We start from the raw sequence: 25,262 nt of genomic DNA, 5'->3' as shown, positions 1-25,262 counted from the left end.
GACTCTCTTCTTATTAATTTGGTTCTTTATTAAAGCCAGTGTTTACAGATTTGCTCAGCAATTGCCACTTAGCATTCAAGCCATCTGTACACAGACTGACTTCTCAGGTCCTCCTCCAAACTTTTTCTGCCTATAACCTCTGCTTCTTCCACCCCATCCAGGTTTCAGGCTGGTTGCTACAGGTCTCAGCATTCTCCCAATGTTGATTCTAGCTGTAGTGAAGTCCACAAAGAAGAGGGGTCTTGCATGGCTCAATAGCTGTTTCCAATGGAATTTATTTATTTTGGTAATCAGCAAAATGAAAGCATATGCAATGGAATGTAATTAATGGCCTCATGTGTATTTCCAATCATCCCTGATGGCCAATAGGCCATTATTTTGTTTTGGAATGTGGCCAGAATGGAACATATTTGTTACATATTTCCTGAGTCAGTGGTGGTGTTTGGGTGTGCTTTCTACAAACAGGTGTAAAGGATTCAAAAGTGGTAGACAAAAGACAAGGGTCTGTAGTCCTGTTAAAGTGCCCTTCTCTCTTGTAGGTCATGGTAAATTTGTATGTATATAGAAATTGACCACCGAGCATACATGCCATAAATGAATCACCAATATGTTGATATACATATAACATGAGACACTATTATTGAGTATTAGACATTGCTGAGTGACCATGACTCAATGTTCTAAAAGGCATCACAAATTGGCGTTGACCATATTAAGTCACTCAAATAGATTTTGGATTTATTGACAATGCATTAAAGAGAATGAGGGAAATAACCAACATGGTCTCACACAATGCCCACCCCTCCCGAAGTTTGAATGCACCCAGATCTTGGTAGCTTCTCTACATGAAAATTAAATAATTAGGGGTATGTAAATGCTGGGTATTATCAACAGATGAGCTCAATGTGTGCAACAGGTTCATGGTAGGAAGCACTACACTTGATGGGAAGTGCTTGCATGATTGGGCCCTCGAAGTTTACTACTGCTGGGGAAAACATGAAGAGAGAGCTGTGGATTTCTGTGTGACCCCATATCTCCCACACACGATACTTTTTAAAAATTCTGTAGGTTTATGCCATTCTACATACACTTTATACTGCGGTGATCTTAAACAGAAATGATCTTGGGGGAGCGGGGGGAGATAAGAGGCAAGTCCCAAATACAACCATCATGTATAGCCCAAATTGTACAATGAAAATCTCAGTACTGCAAGGAGACTTCTTTCCTCCCTTTGCACTGGTATTTCCAGAAGAGGCAAAAGGTAAATCCCAATGTGTCTGCAACTGAGGCTATGTCTACACTACACAGATTTTAGGGACATGACGTCACTACAGCCATGCCGCTAAAAGTCCTGCAGTGTAGCCACGGTTTGTCGGCTCTCCTGCGGACAAAAAGCTTCCACTCCCAACAAGCAGCTCCTGCCGACAAGGCACTGTTCACATTGGCGGTTGTTGTAGCAAAACTTTTGTCTTTCGGGGGGGAATAAAGGGGGGATGGTTAATGCCTCTGAAAGACAAAAGTTTTGTCCTTCAATTGCCAGTGTAGACACAGTCTAAGAAACAGGTTTGGTAGGCTGAGTAATCTCACCATGTCAGTAATGGACTGGCCTTCGTTTCTAATTGATTTGGGAAAACTAAGGGCTCATTTGCGAGAGGCAAGCATGAGAGAGCAAGGTGTCATTCTTTGTCTCCAACCCAGCAGTGGAGTCCCAGTGTTTTGTACTTCTCTAGTGCCTTTCATCACAGCATCTTGAAAGCACCCAATCAACATTAATTAATTAGGCATCACAACAAACTCTGTGTTAGGGTTATTAGCTCCATTTTACAGATGTCAGAGTAACAGCCGTGTTAGTCTGTATTCGCAAAAAGAAAAGGAGTACTTGTGGCACCTTAGAGACTAACCAATTTATTAGAGCATAAGCTTTCGTGAGCTACAGCTCACTTCCTCAGATGCATATCGTGGAAACTGCAGCAGGCTTTATATATACACAGAGAATATGAAACAATACCTACTCCCACCCCACTGTCCTGCTGGTAATAGCTTATCTAAAGTGATCATCAGGTGGGCCATTTCCAGCACAATGAAATGTGAAATGTGAAATGGGGGGGGGGGGGGTGGAGGGTGAGAAAACCTGGATTTGTGCTGGAAATGGCCCACCTGATGATCACTTTAGATAAGCTATTACCAGCAGGACAGTGGGGTGGGAGTAGGTATTGTTTCATATTCTCTGTGTATATATAAAGCCTGCTGCAGTTTCCACGATATGCATCTGAGGAAGTGAGCTGTAGCTCACGAAAGCTTATGCTCTAATAAATTGGTTAGTCTCTAAGGTGCCACAAGTCCTCCTTTTCATTTTACAGATGGGGATTTGCCAAATGTCGCAGAGTGAGGGGAGGGTAGCCATGAATATAAATCCCAGTCATGTATTTGAACTGCTAGATCACTCTTTTCCCTCTCTTGCAAAAGCTCTAGCCAAGCTTGTTCAGTGAGCTGTTTTGCAAATATTTTTTTTTGAAGTGATTACATGGTATAAGCACCTTGGAAACCGCAAAAGAAACAATAATGACAGGTTTCAGAGTAGCAGCCGTGTTACTCTGTATCCGCAAAAAGAAAAGGAGTACTTGTGGCACCTTAGGCCATGTCTACACTACCCACAGGATTGGCGGGTAGTGATCTCGTCTAGTGTAGATGCGATAAATCGATCCCCAATTGCTCTGCCGTTGACTCCGGAACTCCACCACTGCACGAGGCGGACGCGGAGTCGACGTGGGAGCAGTGGCCGTCGATCCCGCACTGCGAGGACGCGAAGTAAGTGATTCTAAGTTGATCTAAGATACGTCAACTTCAGCTACGCTATTCTCGAGGCTGAAGTTGCGTATCTTAGATCGATCCCCACCCCCAGTGTAGACCAGGCCTTAGAGACTAACAAATTTATTTGAGCATAAGCTTTCATGAGCTACAGCTCACTTCATCGGATACATTCAGTGGAAAATACAGTGGGGAGATTTATATTCACAGAGAACATGAAACAGTGGGTGTTATCATACACACTGTAACAAGAGTGATCACTTAAGGTGAGCTATTACCAGCAGGAGAGCCGGAGGGGGGACGACGACACACACCTTTTGTGGTGATAATCAAGGTGGGCTATTTCCAGCAGTTGACAAGAATGTCTGAGGAACAGTGTGTGTGTGTGTGTGGGGGGGGAGCGAGGGAATAAACATGGGGAAATAGATTTACTTTGTGTAATGACACATCCACTCCCAGTCTTTATTCAAGCCTAAGTTAAGTGTATCCAGTTTGCAAATAAATTCCAATTCAGCAGTCTCTCCTTGAAGTCTGTTTTTGAAGTTTTTGTTGAAGAATTGCAACTTTTAGGTCTGTAATCGAGTGACCAAAGATACAACCGCATTTGCTCCAACCCCTCAGACAGAGACAAACACCTACTAGATCTCTATCAAGCATTCTTACAACTACAGTACCCACCTGCTGAAGTGAAGAAACAGATTGACAGAGCCAGAAGAGTACCCAGAAGTCACCTACTACTGGACAGGCCCAACAAAGAAAATAACAGAACACCACTAGCCGTCACCTTCAGCCCCCAACTAAAACCTCTCCAACGCATCATCAAGGATCTACAACCTATCCTGAAGGACGACCCATCACTCTCACAGATCTTGGGAGACAGGCTAGTCCTTGCTTACAGACAGCCCCCCAACCTGAAACAAATACTCACTAGCAACCAAAACACCACACAACAAAAATACTAACCCAGGAACCTATCCTTGCAACAAAGCCCGTTGCCAACTGTGTCCACATATGTATTCAGGGGACACCATCATAGGGCCTAATCACATCAACCACACTGTCAGAGGCTCATTCACCTGCACATCTACCAATATGCCATCATGTGCCAGCAATGCCCCTCTGCCATGTACGTTGGCCAAACTGGACAGTCTACATAAAAGAATAAATGGACACAAATCAGACATCAAGAATTATAACATTCAAAAACCAGTCGGAGAACACTTCAATCTCTCTGGTCACTTGATTACAGACCTAAAAGTGGCAATTCTTCAACAAAAAACTTTCAAAAACAGACTCCAAGGAGAGACTGCTGAATTGGAATTACTTTGCAAACTGGATACACTTAACTTAGGCTTGAATAAAGACTGGGAGTGGATGTGTCATTAAACAAAGTAAAACTATTTCCCCATGTTTATTTCCCCCCCCACACACACACACACTATTCCTCAGATGTTCTTGTCAACTGCTGGAAATGGCCCACCTTGATTACCACCACAAAAGGTTCGTGCCCCCCCCCCCAGCCAGCTCCCCCCTCTCCTGCTGGTAATAGCTCACCTTACCTGATCACTCTCCTTACAGTGTGTACGGTAACATCCATTGTTTCATGTTCTCTGTGTATATAAATCTCCCCACTGTATTTTCCACTGAATGTATCCGATGAAGTGAGCTGTAGCTCACGAAAGCTCATGCTCAAATAAATTTGTTAGTCTCTAAGGTGCCACAAGTCCTCCTTTTCTTTTTAATAGAAACAATAGTTTGCCATATGGACAACATCCTTCAGTTAAAGCTGTAAAATCAATGCAACTCAAAGAGATTCAGTCATTTGCTCTCATTAACCACTCATTTAAGGCTGTTTGTTCCTAGTAAAGATGCTCTTTGTTGGTTAATTCAATTTAGTTGCAGTGCAAGATAAGATCTGTTGGCAGGTAAGGCTGTTCCCCTCCCCAGCTTTGCACACAATGCTCCACAGGTTGGATCATGGAGACAGAGGCATTTCATGCTCCACATCAGATCATGAAGTTAGACTGAAATTACATTGATTCATGACCTGCATATTATCACAGTAAACACACAAAGCAACATAGAGCTCAGTCCCTGTGGCTTCAAAGAAAGTGCACAAAGGTTGATCAGAACACAGAGGACAAGTACTTTCACCATCTCTCTGCTGGCTGTTTTCTAGCAATAGCTGAAATATCTTCCTGTTCCTCTCTTAAGAAGTGTTAATTGTTATTATTAATAACAAAACCAAACAGAGAAAATCTCCACGGGCCTCTGAGAAAGAATGAAAAGGAAAGTCCAGAGATGTTTAGAAACTCATAAAGATATACTAGATGTGAAACGTGGTTGAGTTAATGTCACTTAACTTTTGGAATTTCCTAACCCTTCACTGCCTGATGTCTGAGACTTAATACAGAATTAACCCCAGCTTTGCCATTTAGAATATAAATGTAAAGATCTGCAACACCAGGGTTTTTGGCTCTATTTTCTGTTTGGTTTAAATGTAGTGGAGTTCAATGCTCGTCAGAGATGCGGGGTTGACAGCCCTGAAGAATGGGCTTATTGATCTCACTTCGCTGGATTGTTTTTTCAATATGTCCCAAACATAAATTTTGAAGGACCACCTTAAGTTAAATCCTTTCATTTCTTGGTCCCTGTGATGAGACTGCTTTGTGATCTGGGCAGCTGTCGACTAGGATATGAAATGGCACCATTAGTTCATTTCACACTGGCTATTAAACAGTCACAAGATGGTAATGGGGTTTTGGATGGTACAAACATATGCTATATATAAACTGGCAACCTACAGGCAAAAACCTCCATATTCCACTATCTTGATCCAAATGTGTGACGTAGCCCTGTGTAACATTTACCAGCCAGGCACAGAACAGGACCAGTGTAATGAATGAACATCTGAATGGCATTCCTGAGCTCTTTTGCGAGGACTAGCCATTCACCATTTATGTCCATTCTCGTCATCATAAGTTAAATCTTTGTCTTGTGGATTGTCGCCAGTACATTCCTGGAATAGGAGACTTCTTGTACTTTTGTGTTTCAGGCTCATTCATTCCTTTCTACATCAGTAATGCCATATGCAAATTGGGATGAGTGTGAATCAAAAATAAATGGGATTAGAGGTATCGTACAGGACAAAGCATACTACACACACCAGACAAAAGTTCAAGCAATAAACAGATGGAGACATAGCAAGGGGAAACAGACAAGGTGGAAAGGTATTTAAGAAGCTATTCTTAGTTATCTGTCTGAGTGTGGCCATAAAAATGGATAAACTTGGGTTCAAATCCTGATTTGGGGGCACAAATTAAATAAATTCAAATTAGCTTGGTAGATTCACATTTTAGCTCCTTATCCTAAAATCACAAAATCTTTGCTCTCATTCAGTTTCAGTTTCAACCGCCGGTGAAGAAACAGCAAACATTTAATTAAACATGGGTGCTCTGCATCAGAACTGCATTGGCGGGTGCTGTGGGTGCATGTGGTAATTATGCCCAGTACAGCCTCTGGCTAAATTAGGCTTGATTCAACCTAGTTCAATTAGCTTTTCGTTTTTAGCATTGATACTCACACATGCTAACACAGCACAATATTTTATAGTATACTTAATACTCCAGGTCCATATAAGATTTACAAAAGGGCTTATACAACTTAGTAAAAATGACTGACATTTATATACTACCTTCTGTTATAATACCCAGCTCATTCTACAAATATATAGACACTTTGACCCAAATGCATCCACCTCTAGGGTGATAAGAGGCAGTCATTTAACACCACATAGAAATAATACCTAACACAGTGGTTCTCAAACTAGGGCCGCCGCTGGTTCAGGGAAAGCCCCTGGCAGGCCGGGCTGGTTTGTTTACCTACCGCATCCGAAGGTTCGGCCGATTGCAGCTCCCACTGGCCATGGTTCGCCACTCCAGGCCAATGGGGGCTGTGGGAAGCGGCGCAGGCCGTGGGATGTGCTGGCCAGCCTTTCTGCAGCTCCCATTGGCCTGGAGCGGCAAACTGTGGCCAGTGGGATCCACGAACCTCCGGACGCGGCAGGTTAACAAACCGGCCCGCCCTGCCAGGGGCTTTCCCTGAACAAGCAGTGGCCCTAGTTTGAGGACTACTGACCTAACTGTTCAGAACGGAAAGAGAAGATTACTCTCTCCAACTGAATCAGAATTTTCGATAGGCAAAAGGTAAGAACTTATATTAAGTACATTAAAGTTACTGATCCTACTCTTGCAAAAAGTGCCATTAGAGCTCTAATAACCATGATCATAGAATCATAGAACTGGAAGGGACCTCGAGAGGTCATTTCGTCCAGCCCCCTGCACTCAAGGTGGGACTAAGTATTATCTAGACCATCCCTGACAGGTGTTTGTCCAACCTGCTCTTAAAAATCCCCAATGATGGAGATTCCACAACCTCCCTAGACAATTTATTCCAGTGCTTGACCACCCTGACAGTTAGGAAGTTTTTCCTAATGTCCAACCTAAACTGCCCTTGTTGCAATTTAAGCCCATTGCTTCTTGTCCTATCCTCAGAGGTTAAGAAGAACAATTTTTCTCCCTCCTCCTTGTAACAACCTTTTATGCACTTGAAAACTGTTATCATGTCCTGTCTCAGTCTTCTCTTCTCCAGACTAAACAAAACCAATTTTTTCAATCTTCTCTCATAGGTCATGTTTTCTAGACCTTTAATCATTTTTGTTGCTCTTCTCTGGACTTTTTTCCAATTTGTCCACATCTTTCCTGAAATGTGGCACCCAGAACTGGACACAATACTCCAGTTGAGGCCTAATCAGTGCGGAGTAGAGCGGAAGAATTACTTCTCATGTCTTGCTTACAACACTCCTGCTAATACATCCCAGAATGATGTTTGCGTTTTTTGCAACAGCATTACACTGTTGACTCATATTTAGTCTGTGATCCACTATGACCCCCAGATCCCTTTCCGCAGTATTCCTTCCTAAGCAGTCATTTCCCATTTTGAATGTGTGCAACTGATTGTTCCTTCCTAAGTGGAGTACTTTGCATTTGTCCTTATTGAATTTTATCCTGTTTACTTCAGCCCATTTCTCCAGTGTTGTCTAGATCATTTTGAATTTTAATCCTATCCTCCAAAGTACTTGCAACCCCTCCCAGCTTGGTATCATCTGCAAACTTTGTAAGTGTACTCTCTATGTTGCTATCTAAATCATTGATGTGTGCCTCTGTTTTTACATGTCATCTGAGAGCTGCTGGTTCCTACAATGTCTAGCTCTATTACATCATACCTGGGTGCTGGTTCAAAGGGAAGAGTGCCACCTATTGAATCACCAGCACCGTTTCCTGAAGCAGATGGATTTTTACTGCAGCTCATGTACCTATAAGCCCATGGTCTTCTACTACATTAGTTTCCTTGCTGGTAGGCAAAAAGAGAGTGTCAGATGAAGGGTTAGCCTACACATTGGAACCAAAGTTCAAAGGACTATTTAGCAGAGAAATTTGCAGTATTTGACATTAACCTTTGCAGTATCTCGGCAAGTACATGTCCACAGTTTCCTAATGATTAGGTGGAAAAGGCTGGACCAGAGAACAAAGTCCAGTGAAGTCCCTAGCAGAAGACTGAATTGTGGATAGAGATTTTCAAAGGTACAGAGGCCATTTAGGTGCGCATAACCCATTAACATCAATGAGAGTTGGCTGTCTACCTCCCTTTTGTGTCTTTGAAAATCTCACCCCAAATGGATTATTCTATCAGCAAAATGAGAGAGTTCTTCCTCCAGATATTGTGGATATATTTCCTCCTCCAGATCAGATTCTGAAACCAACAATTAATCGAGAGTTCATTTGTAAAGTTGATTTAAAAAAAAAAACAGTCTCCAATATTTTTGCTTCTGTGTGATGTAAAAAGGCATGATGAAAATTTAAATTAATCTACTTTTTAAAAAATGTTTAATCTTAGAAGTACCAAGAATGTCTCATCTAGCCTTCTCTGCTTTGTCAGAGGTCTTTCTTTGGATTCATCTAGGCTAGAGTTTTTGCTCCTTTTTTAATGTGAGTTAATTGATTGACCATTAAGTTAGTTAACACATGTGTAAATCTTAGTCTAGACACTCCATGAACATTTGTACCAGGATACAATGATTCATTTTCAAATGGGAGCAAAAACTCTTGATGTATCCTTGGAGAACTAAGAGCTTCCTCCTCACCCTGTTGAAGGCATGATGATGTTGAATGTTTAACCAAAATGTTTTTTTTCTAACTCTTTATTCATCCTAGAGGATGGATGATCCAGTAGTTAGGGCAGCACCTAACATTTGATTTAGGAAATCTGGGTTCAAGTCCCTGCTATGCCACAGATTTCATGTGTGACTTTAGGTAAAACTTATTCCCATTATACAGATGGGGAACTGAGGCACAGAGAGGCTAATAGTATTTCCCTGCTTCACATTGGTATTGTGAGGATACATGCATTGCAGAGTAGGAGGTGCTCAGATACTATGGTAATGAGGGCTGTCAGTTAAGAACCTAAGATGGTTGGATAGAGACATTTGAGTTAAATAAGACTTAGACCTGGTCTATACACAGATTAGCACTGGTTTAACTAAATTAATATAAACCTTATTTATGCCAGTATGGTTCCTGATGGTAAACTTTCAGGTGCAAGAAAGCCTGATAAAACCAAGTTTAAACCAATGTAAATGTATCCACTCAGAAGCTTGCACTGGTTCAACTAACAGGTTTCAGATGAAGTGAGCTGTAGCTAATGAAAGCTTATGCTCAAATAAATTTGTTAGTCTCTAAGAAAAGGAGTACTTGTGGCACCTTAGAGACTAACCAATTGATTATCATGCACATTGTAGGGAGAGTGGTCACTTTTTATAAGCTATTACCAGCAGGAGAGTGAGTTTGTGTGTGTGGTTTTTGGAGGGGGGTGAGGGAGTGAGAGAACCTGGATTTGTGCTGGAAATGACCCACCTTGATTATCATACACATTGTGAAGAGAGTGGTCACTTTGGATGGGCTATTACCAGCAGGAGAGTGAGTTTGTGTGTGTGTGGGGGGCGGTGGGGGGCGGAGGGTGAGAAAACCTGGATTTGTGCTGGAAATGGCCCAACTTGATGATCACTTTAGATAAGCTATTACCAGCAGGACAGTGGGGTGGGACGGGGTATTGTTTCATGGTCTCTGTGTGTATATAATGTCTTCTGCAGTTTCCACGGTATGCATCCGATGAAGTGAGCTGTAGCTCACAAAAGCTCATGCTCAAATAAATTGGTTAGTCTCTAAGGTGCCACAAGTACTCCTGTTGGTTCAACTAAATCACTTTTTAAACCAATTTTTAGATTGTAAAATCTTTGCAACTTTTGTGTGTAGACATGACTGGGGGAGGAGTAAAGAAAAGAAAAAGGAAGAGTTTTAAATAATCACAATGAAAATTAGTTCCAATCTTATTTAAACGGTGTTCACTTCCAGCGGTATCACTGATATCATGGGATTATTCATTCTCCAATCATCTATAATCTTCCATGAAAAATGGACAAGCTCAGAATTTCTAATGTTAAGAAATCAAAAAAGAAAAAAGAAAATGTTAAAAAACCCAAACGAGGGGATTTTTTTCTTTTCCCATGTCATTGAAAAAATAGAAAAAGTTGACCCCACCCTTTTTTTTCAAAATTTCTTCCAGTTTTGAAAAAAAGGCTATTTTTCAGTGAAGACATTTCCACAGCTCACACAAAAACAGTGCAGCCATCTCTAGAATCAACGTCAAATAACAGAGCTGCTGCCTCTCTTCTGAGTCTTCATTCTAAAGGATGGGAAAATGGCTGCTTCCTTGTCCTACAGTAAGTTTAAGGCCCAATTCTGTACTTCTGCATGTGCGTAAAGTTACTCGTGTACAAATATTTACAGGATTGGGTCATTTGCGGGCCATCTCCTGAAGCTAACTTTTAATGATGAGGAATAGTTGGAAAAGATACAGTAATATCTGGTCCTATATAGCAGACGTGCACACAACTGAAATGTAATGCATGCATATGTTTCTTTTTGCACAGATGCGGATCCATTGCTTTGTAGAAGGCTTTCTAGGGCTAGGTCTATAAACTTATCTACATTAGATTACTTTAAGAAGAGAGAGGGGAGTATAAAAGTATTTGCAAAGATATACCTGGCCTTTATATTCCTTCCTGGTGGAATGAAGATATAGCAGAAGACATTATTACAGAATCTTGGCAGCTAGTATGAAGAGGAAAGGACAAGTGAAGGACATATATAGAGAAAAGCAAAAGCCCCTGGCCAGTTTCCATATATGTGTGGGGGGGGGGAGGGAAAGGAGACAAGGCAAAGATACCTCAAACTGGTGAACAGAGGTGATCCGATTTTTTCCAAACAGCAACAATTTTTATCATGCCCTTTTCGAAGAAAGTGGAATATTGGGTGTAAACATGTTGGTGTCTTTGAAACAGTCCCATTTTTTGACGAAAATGTAATTTAAAAAATGCTTGCATCGTTTTGGGGAGTTTTTTAAAAATTGTGGCGTGTTTTAGGGAATTATGGCAGTGGAGCGCTTTGCCACTCTTGGTTGTAATTAGCACACTCCGCGTTGTGACGGTGTTTTGTCCCGGGTTGCCATGCGGGGTTCTGTGCACTTGGAAATACCGGGAGAGAGTGAATCAGCTCACTTGGCTCATGTGACTGGGATGTGCCTTTGGGCTAGGCTGGCGTATATTGGGTGACTGAACGTCTACTTGTAAGGCACCCTATCTAGCTGCCGAGCAGTAAACCCCTCCTCCCCAGTCTTTGGAGAGCCACTGTTTGTTTCACTCATTGCATTTACAGCTCCTTGTCTAGATGTTCAGTGTATGTGGGTGCTGAGCTAATATGACACATCGCAGGTCAAGAGGACTCTTTTAATTGACTTCAATAGGCTCTAGATCAGGCCCTGCAATGCTAGGCAGTTTAACTCCATCTCTTTGGCCAGATTTTCCTGGTACATTGCTCGGTAGATCAATCTTTATGCAAAAGTCCTATAGGGAGGAAAATAATAGATTTTGTAGTAATTTAATAGGGTCCTAATGACATTGCTCTGAAAATCTATAGAGTTGAATAGGGAATAAGTTCCTTTTTCTAATGGTTTTTTTTTGAAATCTCTATTGCAAGGATATATAATTTTCTAACAAATTCTACAGAGTGGGTTTATAGGAAAGCTCTTTTTTTCTGTTGACTTCTATACTATGTTTCTATAAGGGCAAAGCTCAACAATATTTCTGTTGTTCTCTTTTTGAAGCTTTTCTCTGGGTTATAAACTAGTAGACCTGCCTCTCCTCCTGCAGCCACACGAAACACAGAGAAACGTGAATCTTCATTATGCACATGCAATTAGCCAATTATTAATTCCATCTGTACTACTGACAGTCAAAGTGTTTTGTGTAAAAAATGAAAGACCTTCTACTTCCATTAGAAATAAATAAAGAGTAAGTTCACAGGCACAGATTAAATACATATGTATCTAATGTATTTTTTGTGTAGGGTTTTTTTTTAAAAGTAACTGGCCTTTTTGTTGTCTTTGTCCTCCTACTCACATTTCCTGCAACATGAAAAAGTTACAGGCATAATTCTGCTCTCCAGTCCCTCATCCAAACATTTCTGGCATAGCCAGTTCTACTCTTCCATATTGGATCAGATCTTCAGATAGTGTGATAGTGATTCTCCTGCTGAGGATCTGGTCCAGTAGCATTATTAGAAGTTCTAGTGGCAGAATCAGTGCAGGATAAGCATAAGAAAAGTCGGAGAGAATCGGATGAAGAAAGGAAACTCAAATCTTTAACTGGGTCCCATGGCAGAAGAGGGCTCAGATGCACCAGTAAAGTATCCATCTGCTATCAGGAGAAATATCACCCAGTGAATTGGGGTGGTGACAAAGGTGGGAGGTTCAATATTCAAGGAGTCTTTTGGTGGCGAGAGATTAGAGACATGATTGCAAGGGAGTGGGAGTATCTTTCATGCACACAGCCTTCCTCTACAAAAGACATCAGGATTTGGCCCAATTTGTATAGTAATAGAGACCTATACAATTGCATGCTCATCTGTTTTGCTGTCCGATTGCTGAAGATATAGATAGCTCTCCTTGAAGTCCATGAGACCTTTCCCCCAGTAAGGGCAGAGTATAATCTGAATAAGGACCTCAGGATTTGTTGCAAATTGAGGCTCAGAAGGTTTCTAGAAATAGATTTATTTACCCTTTGTTCTGAAGCAATAATGTTTGGAAACGCAGCTATCCTGGCAACTCCTGCTGTTAATAAAAAAGATGAATTAGCTCATCTTCCATACCAATCCTGTGCGAAAATCAGGACCTATAATTCATGAGGATGAAAGCAGTGAAATAAAAAAGAAAACTTGAAGTAAATTAAGCTATTAGGTTTTTAATGATCACATGATGGCACTAGCAGAGATGGAAAGAGTTTATTGTGATTCTAAATATAGCAATAGTTCTAAAAGGATTTCAATACGTGCTCAGAGCAAAACAGTGAAGCTACTTTGAACATAATTTTTGTTCTCTGTAAATTAGCTTAATGACTTTTTCATCTGTGGTTGGTTTTTTTTCCCATTGGAGTAAATTTTGTTTTTATTACTAAACATAGGACAGTTGGAGCTCACCAATATATATTTCTTCATCTCAAATGAAATACTGTATGTAGATGGAATTCTACAAACTGGAAACCAGTTAATTCCTCTGATGGCTGGTACATAAGTCACTAGAATAAAACTCACAAAACCTGGCTTCTATTCCCAGCAAAGCTACTGACATGGCGTGTGACTTTAGGTAAGTAATTTCTTTTCACTTCCCTGTTTCCCCTCCCACCATGTGTCAGTCTTGTTTATTTGTATTGGAAGGTCTCTAGGGCAGTAACTGTCTCTTACTGTGTGCTTCTACAGTAACTACCCACTTTTGTGTTTTTCAGAGAAAAATGCAGACTTGGTAACATCCAAACGTTTCACCAAATTGTTCATGTTGAAAACAAACAACCAAGCGAATCCAAAAAAGTCAAAGTGTTTCATTTCAACATTTTTTAAAATGAAACATTTAAATTTTTCCATTGGAAATGACTTTCCATTTTGAAATTTCCTTCCATTTTAATTTAAAAAGAATACAAACAATGGCTTAAAAGTGCTTACCATTGAAATGCAATGTTTCATTCAATCCAGAAAAGGATTTTTTCCCCCGTCTTTTTGAGTCATTGAAAATTTCAAAAAAATTCAGTTTTAGGTCACCCTGAAATGATCTTTTTTCTTTCGGAATTGCCAGAGAACTGAAATATCTATTATTTACAGAGCTCTCATGTCAATGAAAGAAATCAGGAATACATATTATAAAATAAAATATGAAGAAGGAAAGAAAAAAAAACGTTTATATCCTCAGATGGTGTAAATCAATTGGAGCTGAGCTCTAAGCATTTTTCCTTGAGGCTAAATATGATAGTTTTCAGTGGGAGTTGAAAAATACAAAAGTTCTCCTGGAATAAAGGAAATATTGTTCATATTCACTCAGGCAACTGGTAATGCTACTTCCTGGTTGCTGCGATTACAGGTTATTGAATGTGGAGGGGATTTGTTAAAAATAGCAGTTTAATAAATCTGCCTATTCCTGTAATTACACGACAGTGATGACATGATTAACATTGAACATTTTCATTTTAGATCTGTTAATGAAGTGCTCTCTAATGTTTTTATCCCACAGACAATAAGGTAGCCTCTTTATGTGCTGTGATATCCTTGCTGGGTGCCAGTTAATAATTGCTACAGGTGTAAAGGGAATGGAAAAACTAACCTCAAAAGAATAACAAAAAAAGATCATGATATTTGATTATCTTTTTATTGTATACAGACAAAAACAGCTCACAGGCAATCAAACTCAGATTGCTCATTTTTGGATTAATAAAGGACAATAATCTAGTAAATGTTTTTATCTATACTGATAAGTGCATTCTTACTGTCTCTTCTTTATGAAGCTTTTACTGAAAGAAAACAAATCCACTTAAAGATATTATGACACTTAAAAAACTTGCCAAAGTACTCCTTTTCTTCTTCTAACAATTGTTTAGCATTATTATCAGTGAATCTAGCACTGATAGAATCATAGAATCATAGGACTGGAAAGGACCTTGAGAGGTCATCTAGTCCAGTCCCCAAGAAGGTAGTAGACTGACTTGGCAAGAGATTGACCCCTGCAGATGCCGCATAGCTAGTTGCAAAACCAGTTTCCTCTGTGCTTTGCTCCCACTATTGCATCTGCTTCAGTCACCCTCCGGTGGAGGGGCTGGAGGGGAGCTCATTACTCAGGCACATTATTCGGCTAGCTCCTCTTCTCACACTATTACCAAGGGGAATGCACTGTGAGTGTGAGGACAGTTTCTTTGTTCTGAACTAGACACCTGTCGACTAAGAGCTGGATAGGCTGGTGATGACAATCTGATACAGGCCGCCTTACTGCCATTGGTTGCTGACAGTTCCTTTCAGTCAGCAAAGCCTGTAAGCACATCCCGATTTAGGACAGCACTTAAGCATAATCAACAGGACTTAGGCACATGCTTAAAATTAAGCACCTGCTTAAGTGCTGACCCAAATAAGGATGCTTTCCTGAATCTGAGCCTGATTTACTATGATTTATCATCTGTGTTCTGCGCCTAAGAGAATACAGGGACCCATAGCACCAGGTGCAGAATTTATGCACGAGAAGAGTCCCTGCCCCAAAAAGGTTACTGTCTAGGACATGACGCGCATGTGTGTGTGTGTGTGTGTGTGTGTGTGAATAGCAGAGAAAGGCAAAGGAGGATGAGGGCAGCCAGAGGCCATTTCCAGTCTCCAAGACCAAATGCCTATGTTAGAACATCTGATCTCACAGAGGGTTTTCTCATATGATACCAAGTCCTGACTAGAATAAACAACTTTATCTTGATTCTAGGTTCTGAACATCACAGGCTGATAAGAAAACTCTTTGCTACCAGCCTGGGACTGAAGGGGAGGGAAGACAGATTTATGCATGTTTCAAACCAGCCTCCTCCCTCCCTAATCTCTCGGAGCATTGGAGAAACATGAAGTTTAATCATGCAGCTTTTTGAATCTTTGCTTTCCAAGAGGCTGTACATCACAGCATCAGCCCCCGCTCTCCCCACCTACCAGGCAATCAGCATGCAGCTACGATATGTTTGCACATGGAAATTACTGTGTGCCTGCCCCACTGCAATTTATTGCAATGACGATACTTGGCACTACTATAGCACTTTCCTTTCCAGGACTCAGAATGCTTTGCAAACATGACTATATTAAATATTAAGCCTACAGTAATGCAGAGATAGGCATTTTTTTCACCATTGCACAGATGGGCAAACTGAGACATAGACAAATCTTAGTGCCTGGGTTGTATTTATTTCTGTGCCATGGATGTGCAGTGTGCTTTTATCTGATCTCCAGTCCCCTGCTCCGACCTCTGAATGATCTTCCTCACAGATACCTGCAAGTTAATTTTTTGTATTCGTTCTTTCCCCCTTCCTCCTCATCTCAGTTCTTTAGGCAGCCGCAGGACTTTGAATGAAGAATTATATTTGGAAAGTTGCCTCTATGCAGCTTTCATGAGTGTATTAGAGACTATTGTTGAAAGTCCCTCATCTTAGATTCAGCTTAATCAAAATTCATCACTGTAGGTGTACAGAGTCAGCGATTTAGGGTTTTAAAATTTTTTGTTCAGCTCCTTTCTCAATTCTTGCCTATAATACACTCATCACTCAACAGACAACATCTTCCAAAACTATATAAAAGAAGAATGGGTATTTAAAAATAGATCTAGCATCCTTTCCTGTTTTTCATCACATAGAGCTTAAATAAAACATCTTTCAGAAATGGGAAAACTTTAGCATGTCAGACTTCATCTCAGGTCTATTTACTGAACTATTTTACTTAATTTCCCTTGCCAGTTAATATAAAAGTAACAACCAGTATTAGGAGCCTTATTTTTTATTTTAGTAGTTATTTTTTTTTGCTCTCTGAGTATAAGAGTCTGTTTGTCTCTTTCACATAAGTAGTGTGTGTATGCGATATTACTGTGAATGAATGGTGTGTGTGTGTATTTGCTTACATGAACTTTCCAAAACCTCTGATTCCCTTTGCATTAATTTACATTTCAATTACTCATTTAGCCCTTTTAATCAACACCACACATTAAAATGTTTGGAACTACATACAAGCCCAGAGCAACAAATTCGCTGGGCTCTGCTTGGGCACGGTGTGTTTTTTGGGGGAAGAGGGGTGGAATGCAAAAGGAGCCAATTATGTCTCCTTGATCTGCAGCCACCAGCATAAATGAAAGCTGCAGGTTTCCTCAGGGTCATTACACCTGTGGAGATTAAGGTATAACAGAGTTTCTCCCGCTGTGCCCCTTTTTCTTCCTCTCTGATCCAACTCTACTTTCAGAATGTCCAAGACAAACTCCTCCCTCCCCCTTACACTAAGGAGGGAGGGGAAGGTGGCTTGGCATGGGTGGTGAGTGCATGACTCAAACTATCCTTAGCAGGCTAGAGAAATATTTAAATTTCAAGTAGATCCAGTGAAGTCAAGGTTACAAAGCTCATTAGTATCAGCTGAGGATCTGGCCCATCATATTAGTTTCCTAGGAACTCAGCCATCGGCATGGGTCTGTTATACTCAACTGCAATTTCTAAGTGCTCATTTCTGACAGGAAATTGTAGATGCTGCTTCCTCTACTTTGCCCTCCTTGGACACCAGGCGAAACTTTTTAGCTTTCTTTTTAATTGTTTCAGAAATGAGGAGGATATAGCCAAAAAGTACCTTCTGATTAACAACTTCTCAGAGAATAGGATGTTTGAATCTGGTATTAGCAGAAGGCTTGTGCCAAACTGCTGACAAGAATCTAGACACCTGTGAACATAGGGAGGAAGATAGTAAGCTCTTAGCTAATGTTAGCATTCCTGACTCTTTCATCCCAGATTTCATGAGAGCAAGAAAGTTAGACTTTGTTCTATATAGCACCCAGCACAATGCCAGCATTCAATAAATAATTTAGGAGATTCTCCATTTTCTTACACTCGCTTTATTCCAGTGTAACTCACTGAGATTGTTTCAATCATCAGTTTGACACTGGTTTCAATCGGGTTACATCACTGAAGAATTGATGCAATACAATGGAGAATCAGACAATGATTGCTGATTCTGGTTCAAATTTGTTTTAGTGAAAGACTTTTGCCATGTCAATTTTGCATGTGTACCTATCCCATGAGTTAATGTAAATATTTGTGTTTGTCAAAACAAAACAAAAAAATCGAATCAAAACATAACTCAAGATGGAAACTTTTCATCCAGTTCTGTGATTCCACAAAACTATTTGGATGGGACAGAACCTGGATATGGGATGGTGACCATGTTGGAAAAAATTCTCATGTGGACTAAAGTTAGGCAAAGAGGGACAGAGGGAAAATATTGGAAAGAAGGATAGAGGCATGATACACTGAAAAGTCATATATCTTCTGCTCTAGTAATCTATTGAGATGGACATAGTGAAGTCAAGTGACTCTCCCAAGGCCATACAATGAGTCAGTTGCAGAGCTGGGTGTAAACTCAGTCTCCTGCCACATAAGCTGGTCAAAAAAGGAGCAAAAAAATTTCATGAGCAATTTTCATTAATATTTTGAAAATTTTAGACAATCTGTATCTGACAGACTGGTGCCAATATTCTCCAGATGGCACTGTCATCCTCTGAAAATTAGCCTTAAAATGAGAGAGTTACAGATTTTTTTTAAAGAATCGTATATAGCGTAACGGATTCTGTATGGACATAAAACTGGAGTAAGCACTCTATTTCTTAGGGGAAGGGGCTGTCATTTTGCAGTGGTCATTCATTCTATGTCATTCATAGAGCAGGACAATGGGTCCTGCTCTATGAATGGGGCTCCTACTGTAAGATGATGAGTCACACCTATGCTGGGCTCCAGCCAATCTGTGACTCCCAGGGTAGGTATATGAGCCCTGCAGGAGGAACAAGAGTTCACTTTGCTCATTGTTACTCCAGGGCTTGGAACTGTCTTCTGCCTGATAGTGGCAATAGCAAAAATGGCAAAACTTTAGCCTGCTCCAGGCTTGGTGTCATGCCAGCCTTGCTCCAAGTCCGCTCTGGATGCCTGATTCCAGCTCTGATCTCTGGCTCCAACCACTAGACCTGACTGCCCCCATCATGGTTTCTGACACCTAGACACTGCTCTAAAACAAACCATACTAATAATAGTTGGTAAGCAGATCCAAGCTCTACTGAAGCTAATGGGGCCCAGATGGTACAGAAATCTGCCTTAATACAAGACTTTGCCTGATTAGTGCCTGAACTTGAACAAAAGCTGACCTGAGCACGTGAGACATTTAAGTCAAAATATCACACAGCTATAAGCAAAAGTCATTGTGAACGGTGGTCTCTGCTACAGAGAGGCCAAGACACTGCTGCAAAGGATCTGCATGTCGGCATTAAATTGCAAGCTTCTTTCTTACATCACTCCCCAGGCAGCTCCAGTGTATCACCCTGGATTGTAGTTGGCTAAGAACAACTCTCATGAACTCTGATAATGTCTTTATGAAGCTAATAAAAGTGACATTAGTTGTACTGACGATTGCTATTATCCCATGGAGTAATGATAGTAAGCATTGCACAATAAAACTATAATAATTTTATTATATCAACCCTGGAACCTCTGCCAAATGTATCAGGTACACCCTGTCCTGTAAGAATCTTCCCCCTTTGCTTCCTTATCTACTGAGTATGTCCTGACTGGAGGCTGCTTGTCATGGTATCTCCATTTCAAATGGCAGAAAGTAACTAATCACCCAAAGGGATGCAGACCCAGGTCTTTTGCTTCTATCTATCAGGGCTCCTGTACCACATCCATTCCCATGGATATCTAAGCATCTTTTGGTCCTTCTGAAAAGATGACAAATCATTGATTTCCTTTGGTTTCCTGAAGAGCTGATTAAAAACTCCCTCTGTGTGTGTGTGTGTTCGCAAATCTTTTTCTCAGTGAGGAGGCCAGTGACTACAAGTTGGCAGGATTCTTTATCTGTGCTCATTAGCATCTTCCCAAAGAACCAGTTTGGCATCAAAATCCGAAAACTGTTTGGGTATGAAGCTTATGTTAGGAAAGCACATCATGCCCTTTGCAAAAATTCAGATGCTTACAGGCACAAAGACGTTAAATCTTGCACAAACCTTAGAGTGCTGAGAGGTGCCATAGAGTGGGCTATTACTTTTCAGATGATGTAAGAAGTTCTGGGGTACTTTCTGGCTAATATGCTAGATGGCAAGTGTACCAGGCATTTCATGTCCAATTGTTTGTTGCTCTAATCTCCTTGCTCTGTGCTGAGAACCCAAGAAAATTTGCACTAGCTCCTGAATCTTCAGTGGTGACAGGTTTCAGAGAGGTAGCCGTGTTACTCTCTAAGGTGCCACAAGGACTCCTCTTTGTTTTTGCTAAATCTTCAGTGGCCCTCATATGAGACAGGTGGGTTCCATACCCCCAACACTGCTGATCCACCAACTCTGCAGAATATGGAACACACTCAAGTTTCTTAGAAACGTATGCATGCAAGTCAGAATGGGTCCAAATACTGAGAAAGCTGTAGAAGGTGAGTACAATGATGATATCTTTTGGTAGAAAGGCTACTGACTCAGCTGGTGAACTTGCACCAGATTCTTGAGTGGTTAATGAGGGAGAAGATGCCTTGTCTAATTTCTGTACAGCATAATCTATTAGCGCGAGTAGGAGAAAGCCACAGCACCCTGTGGCTGAACAAATTCTTTGTTCTGTGAATTTCTAACCAACAACGTAGACTGTGCTCTGAAGAGCCACAACAGGACAGCATCACTTGAATATGATCTGGGCTTCTTCACTTCCTGTCTTTCAGCTCAGCAGCAACGATGAGGCCAAATTAAGTCTTTCCATCACTTTCTGTCTGGTACCAGCTTCATGGCTTTGTTCATCTTTAAACCTTTTTCTTCTACGTAGTTCTTCACTGTGTCTATCCAACCCATCCTCCGTTTTCCTCTCTGTCTCGTTCCTTGCAGTCTTGCATATCACCATGTACAGTATCCGTCCCAAGTCCATTCTTGACACACATCCAAACCCTCACAATAATTTTTCTTGAATCTTTTGTAACATCATTATTCCTTGTCCTAGCTGTTTCATATCACTTCATTTATTTTTGTCAGTCATGAAATTCTCAGTATTCCCCTTAGCCAGTTCATTTCTGCAGTCATTAGCTTTATTCAGTGTTTTTTTCTCATATTCCAGTGTTCCAAACCATACAGCATGACAATTCTCATTTAGATTGGCTTTCATTTTTATTGAAATGTCTTCCAGATCTTACAGAGTTTTTCAAATGCAATAGTGACGAGTCGGATCATTCGTTTTCTGTCATCTTCACAATTCCCATTCTTTGATACTAGTCCTCCAAGATAAAAACTTTTTTGCACTTGGTCCAGTTCTTTGTCTCTGTGTTGGATCTTTACTTCTTCCTCTTGTCTTCCAATTGCCCTAATTTTTGTCTTGTCTATGCCAGTCTTGATTCCAAATTTCTGCTTTCCCTTGTTAGTTATTCTCTGGTTAATGCTATGAGGTCAATATCATATGCTATGCATCTAGCTAACTACCCTCCCTTCCTCCACAGTACCTCAAAGCAGCTGTCAAACCTTTAAGATTCCTTCCTCCCCATTTGTTTTCTCTTTGTTTTAAATTTGTCCTTTTCAAATAGTCTTTTTCTCCACCTATCCTGTACCCATAACACTCTCTCCCCATCTCCTATGTTAAAATCTACTTTAGTGCAGTCTTCTTACAGTTATCTTTCCAAGGATCTAGGGATTAGCAGCATAATTTTCCAAACGTGGAGCATCCTAATAGCTTTTTAGTGTGGGAAAAGTGATACCATTCCAACTACTCTCGCCCCCAAAAGGTGAAACTGAGAGCTGATTTGCATGTTCCGGCATCCGCAAAAGTGTACTCCAGTCCCCATCCCTCATCTCCTATCCCTTCCCCTTCCATTGAGTTTTACCAGCCCTGGAAGTCATTCTCCTCACAACTCTGATCCCAGCATGTTCGCTGGCATCGCATCACATATTAAGAGTTTGCCTAGAGGTAGTGGATATTCTGATCCCGCTCTGCCGGTAATTAAATACTTCTCTGCATTGTTCAGTGTTGGAAGCAGGTAGTGCATTAGTACAATAACATTTCTTCCCCCACGTGACTAGAGCACATGATGCACAGGACGCTGACTAGGCAGAGAGCCTTTGGAAAGCAGGCGCCATAATGCTTGATAGCATAACTACCATAATGCTTGATAGCAACATTATCTTTTTATTAACTCTTCTTGCTAGATCTTTCAAATACTATTTCCTTAGGTAAATCATGTCTTGATTTTCCCCGATCCATGTTACATTATTCCTCATCAGTGAGGACAAATAAATAAATACAGAGTCATTTTACATGAGTGCTTAATCACAGCCTCATTTTTTGTCCTTTGCAGATCACGTGAGAGAAAGAGAGCCTGAGGGGCAAAATACAGATATAGACCCTGATTCAGCAAAACACTTATGCGCATGCTTAGGTCACACTAAAGCCCACAGTTTTTAAGCACATGGTTTAGTAGTTAACAGAATTGTGGCAACGATTTTGAACTGGGGTGTGAAATTCAGACCCAGGTTTTTGTGCTAAAAACTTGCTATTTCATTCAACATATTGGTATTGTTATATCACTAGCATTGTAATTATTGTTCAGAGAAACACTAAGAAATACTTCTTCTTTATTTTCTTTTGAGCCAAGAGAAATGTTGGAGCAGAGTTAAAAAAAAGAACCATTAGTCCAGTCTCAGATCTTTCACTGTCTAAGCAGAGCTCTGACATGTGGGACTGTGAAGCAGAAAAAACTTAATAAGGTACAGCCCCTATAATTGGTGATATCAACATCTTATTCTGTCCCCTTGCTCTCCAGTATCCTGAAAGTGATAAAGTGGCCAAGTTATGCTGATCTGGGAGAAATTGCAATTTTTTGCTAACAGATTTGGCATATTTTGTGAGGTATGCATTCTGGTTTCCATAACAACTGATACTTGCTCTTCCTCTGGGATAGAGAAGTCTCATTAAAGTCAGTGTTATGGATGAACCAAAGGATTTGGTTTCGGGATTAATTTAGCTCACAAATCCGAACTCATTTTATTTTGTCTCCTCTTCCCCAACTTCATCAACCCTTTTTTCCAAAACACTGTAGAGAAGAATTAAGAGCAAAGGACTGAAAGATGGAAGAGGAAACCTGGAGACATTACCGGTGGAACAGACAGCAGTGTGTGGGTAGGGGAGTGGGTGGTGGTGGCATGACTATTATTATCATCATTGAATATGTACATTCTAGTAGCATTCAGAGAACCCTCTCAGAGATAGCCAGAGTCCCTACTCAGATTGTAAGTTCTCTGAAGAGAAACCATCTCTGAGTTTTAGGTTTGTAATGCACAATGAGGTTGGGATTGCTAGGTGTTACAGCAATACAAATAAAAAAATAATACCAAGAATTTATAATCTAGGAAGGTAAAATATAAAGAAAGTGGAAACACTTGCATGCATGAAAAAGGATGCAAGATCGAAATATATCCAACAAGCTCATGGATGTCACCTTCCCTATTGCTCATCAGGAGATAGGCACTACTCTCTCTCTCCCTCTCTCTCATTCATGACCAGTGGTGCTGATAGGTCACATGAAATAAATAGTTCTTATTCACCAGAGGTACGAAATGTTGAAAGAGTGGTTACCATAATGATTTAGAGAAAGGCATGAAAAGTTCGAACAACAGCTCAACTGTTTGTTTAGCTAACACTCTCTATCAGGCTACAGGTTTTGACACCCACCTTATTGACTGAAGCCTGAAGATTATTAGTAAAAAATAGATTTCAGAGTAGCAGCCTTGTTAGTCTGTATCCGTAAAAAGAAAAGAAGGACTTGTGGCACCTTAGAGACTAACAAATTTATCTGAGCATAAGCTTTCGTGAGCTACAGCTCACTTCATCAGATGCATACAGTGGAAAATATAGTGGGAAGATTTTATATACACAGAGAACATGAAACAATGGGTATTACCATAAAGACTGTAACAAGAGTGACCAGGAAAGGTGAACAATTACCAGCAGGAAAGGGGGGAAACCTTTTGTAGTGATAATCAAGGTGGGCCATTTCCAGCACTTTACAAGAACAGTAGGAGGGGAAATAAACAAGGGGAAATAGTTTTACTTTGTGTAATGACCCATCCACTCCCAGTCTTTATTCAAGCCTAAGTTAATTGTATCCAGTTTGCAAATTAATTCCAATTCAGCAGTCTCTCCTTGGAGTCTGTTTCTGAAGGCTTTTTGTTGAAGAATTGCCACTTTTAGGTCTGGAATCGAGTGACCAAAGAGATTGAAGTGTTCTCTGACTGGTTTTTGAATGTTATAATTCCTGATGTCTGATTTGTGTCCATTTATTCTTTCATGTAGAGATGGTCCAGTTTGGCCAATGTACATGGCAGAGGGGCATTGCTGGCACATGATGGCATATATCACATTGGTAGATGTGCAGGTGAACGAGCCTCTGATATTGTGGCTGATGTGATTAGGCCCTATGATGGTGTCCCCTGAATAGATATATGGACACAGTTGGCAACGGGTTTTGTTGCAAGGATAGGTTCCTGGGTTAGTATTTTTGTTGTGTGGTGTTTTGGTTGCTAGTGAGTATTTGCTTCCGGTTGTGGGGCTGTCTGTAAGCAAGGACTGGCCTGTCTCCCAAGATCTGTGAGAGTGATGGGTCGTCCTTCAGGATAGGTTGTAGATCCTTGATGATGCGTTGGAGAGGTTTTAGTTGGGGGCTGAAAGTGATGGCTAGTGGCGTTCTGAACCATCATAAACATTTTCTCTCAGGTGGCTGGCATATGATGGCATATATCACATTGGTAGATGTGCAGGTGAACGAGCCTCTGATAGTGTAACAGAACACCACTAGCCATCACCTTCAGCCCCCAACTAAAACCTCTCCAACGCATCATCAAGGATCTACAACCTATCCTGAAGGATGACCCATCACTCTCACAGATCTTGGGAGACAGGCCAGTCCTTGCTTACAGACAGCCCCACAACCTGAAGCAAATACTCACTAGCAACCACACACCACACAACAAAAACACTAACCCATGAACCTATCCTTGCAACAAAGCCCATTGCCAACTGTGTCCACATATGTATTCAGGGGACACCATCATAGGGCCTAATCACATCAGCCACACTATCAGAGGTTCGTTCACCTGCACATCTACCAATGTGATATATGCCATCATGTGCCAGCCACCTGAGAGAAAACGTTTATGATGGTTCAGAATGGTGTATTATAATTATTATGTATAGT

This window comes from Lepidochelys olivacea (assembly GCF_965140295.1).
Source record: "Lepidochelys olivacea isolate rLepOli2 genome assembly, chromosome: 14".
In the NCBI taxonomy this organism is placed as follows: Eukaryota; Metazoa; Chordata; order Testudines; family Cheloniidae; genus Lepidochelys; species Lepidochelys olivacea.
Note: the sequence above shows the minus strand (reverse complement) of the source record.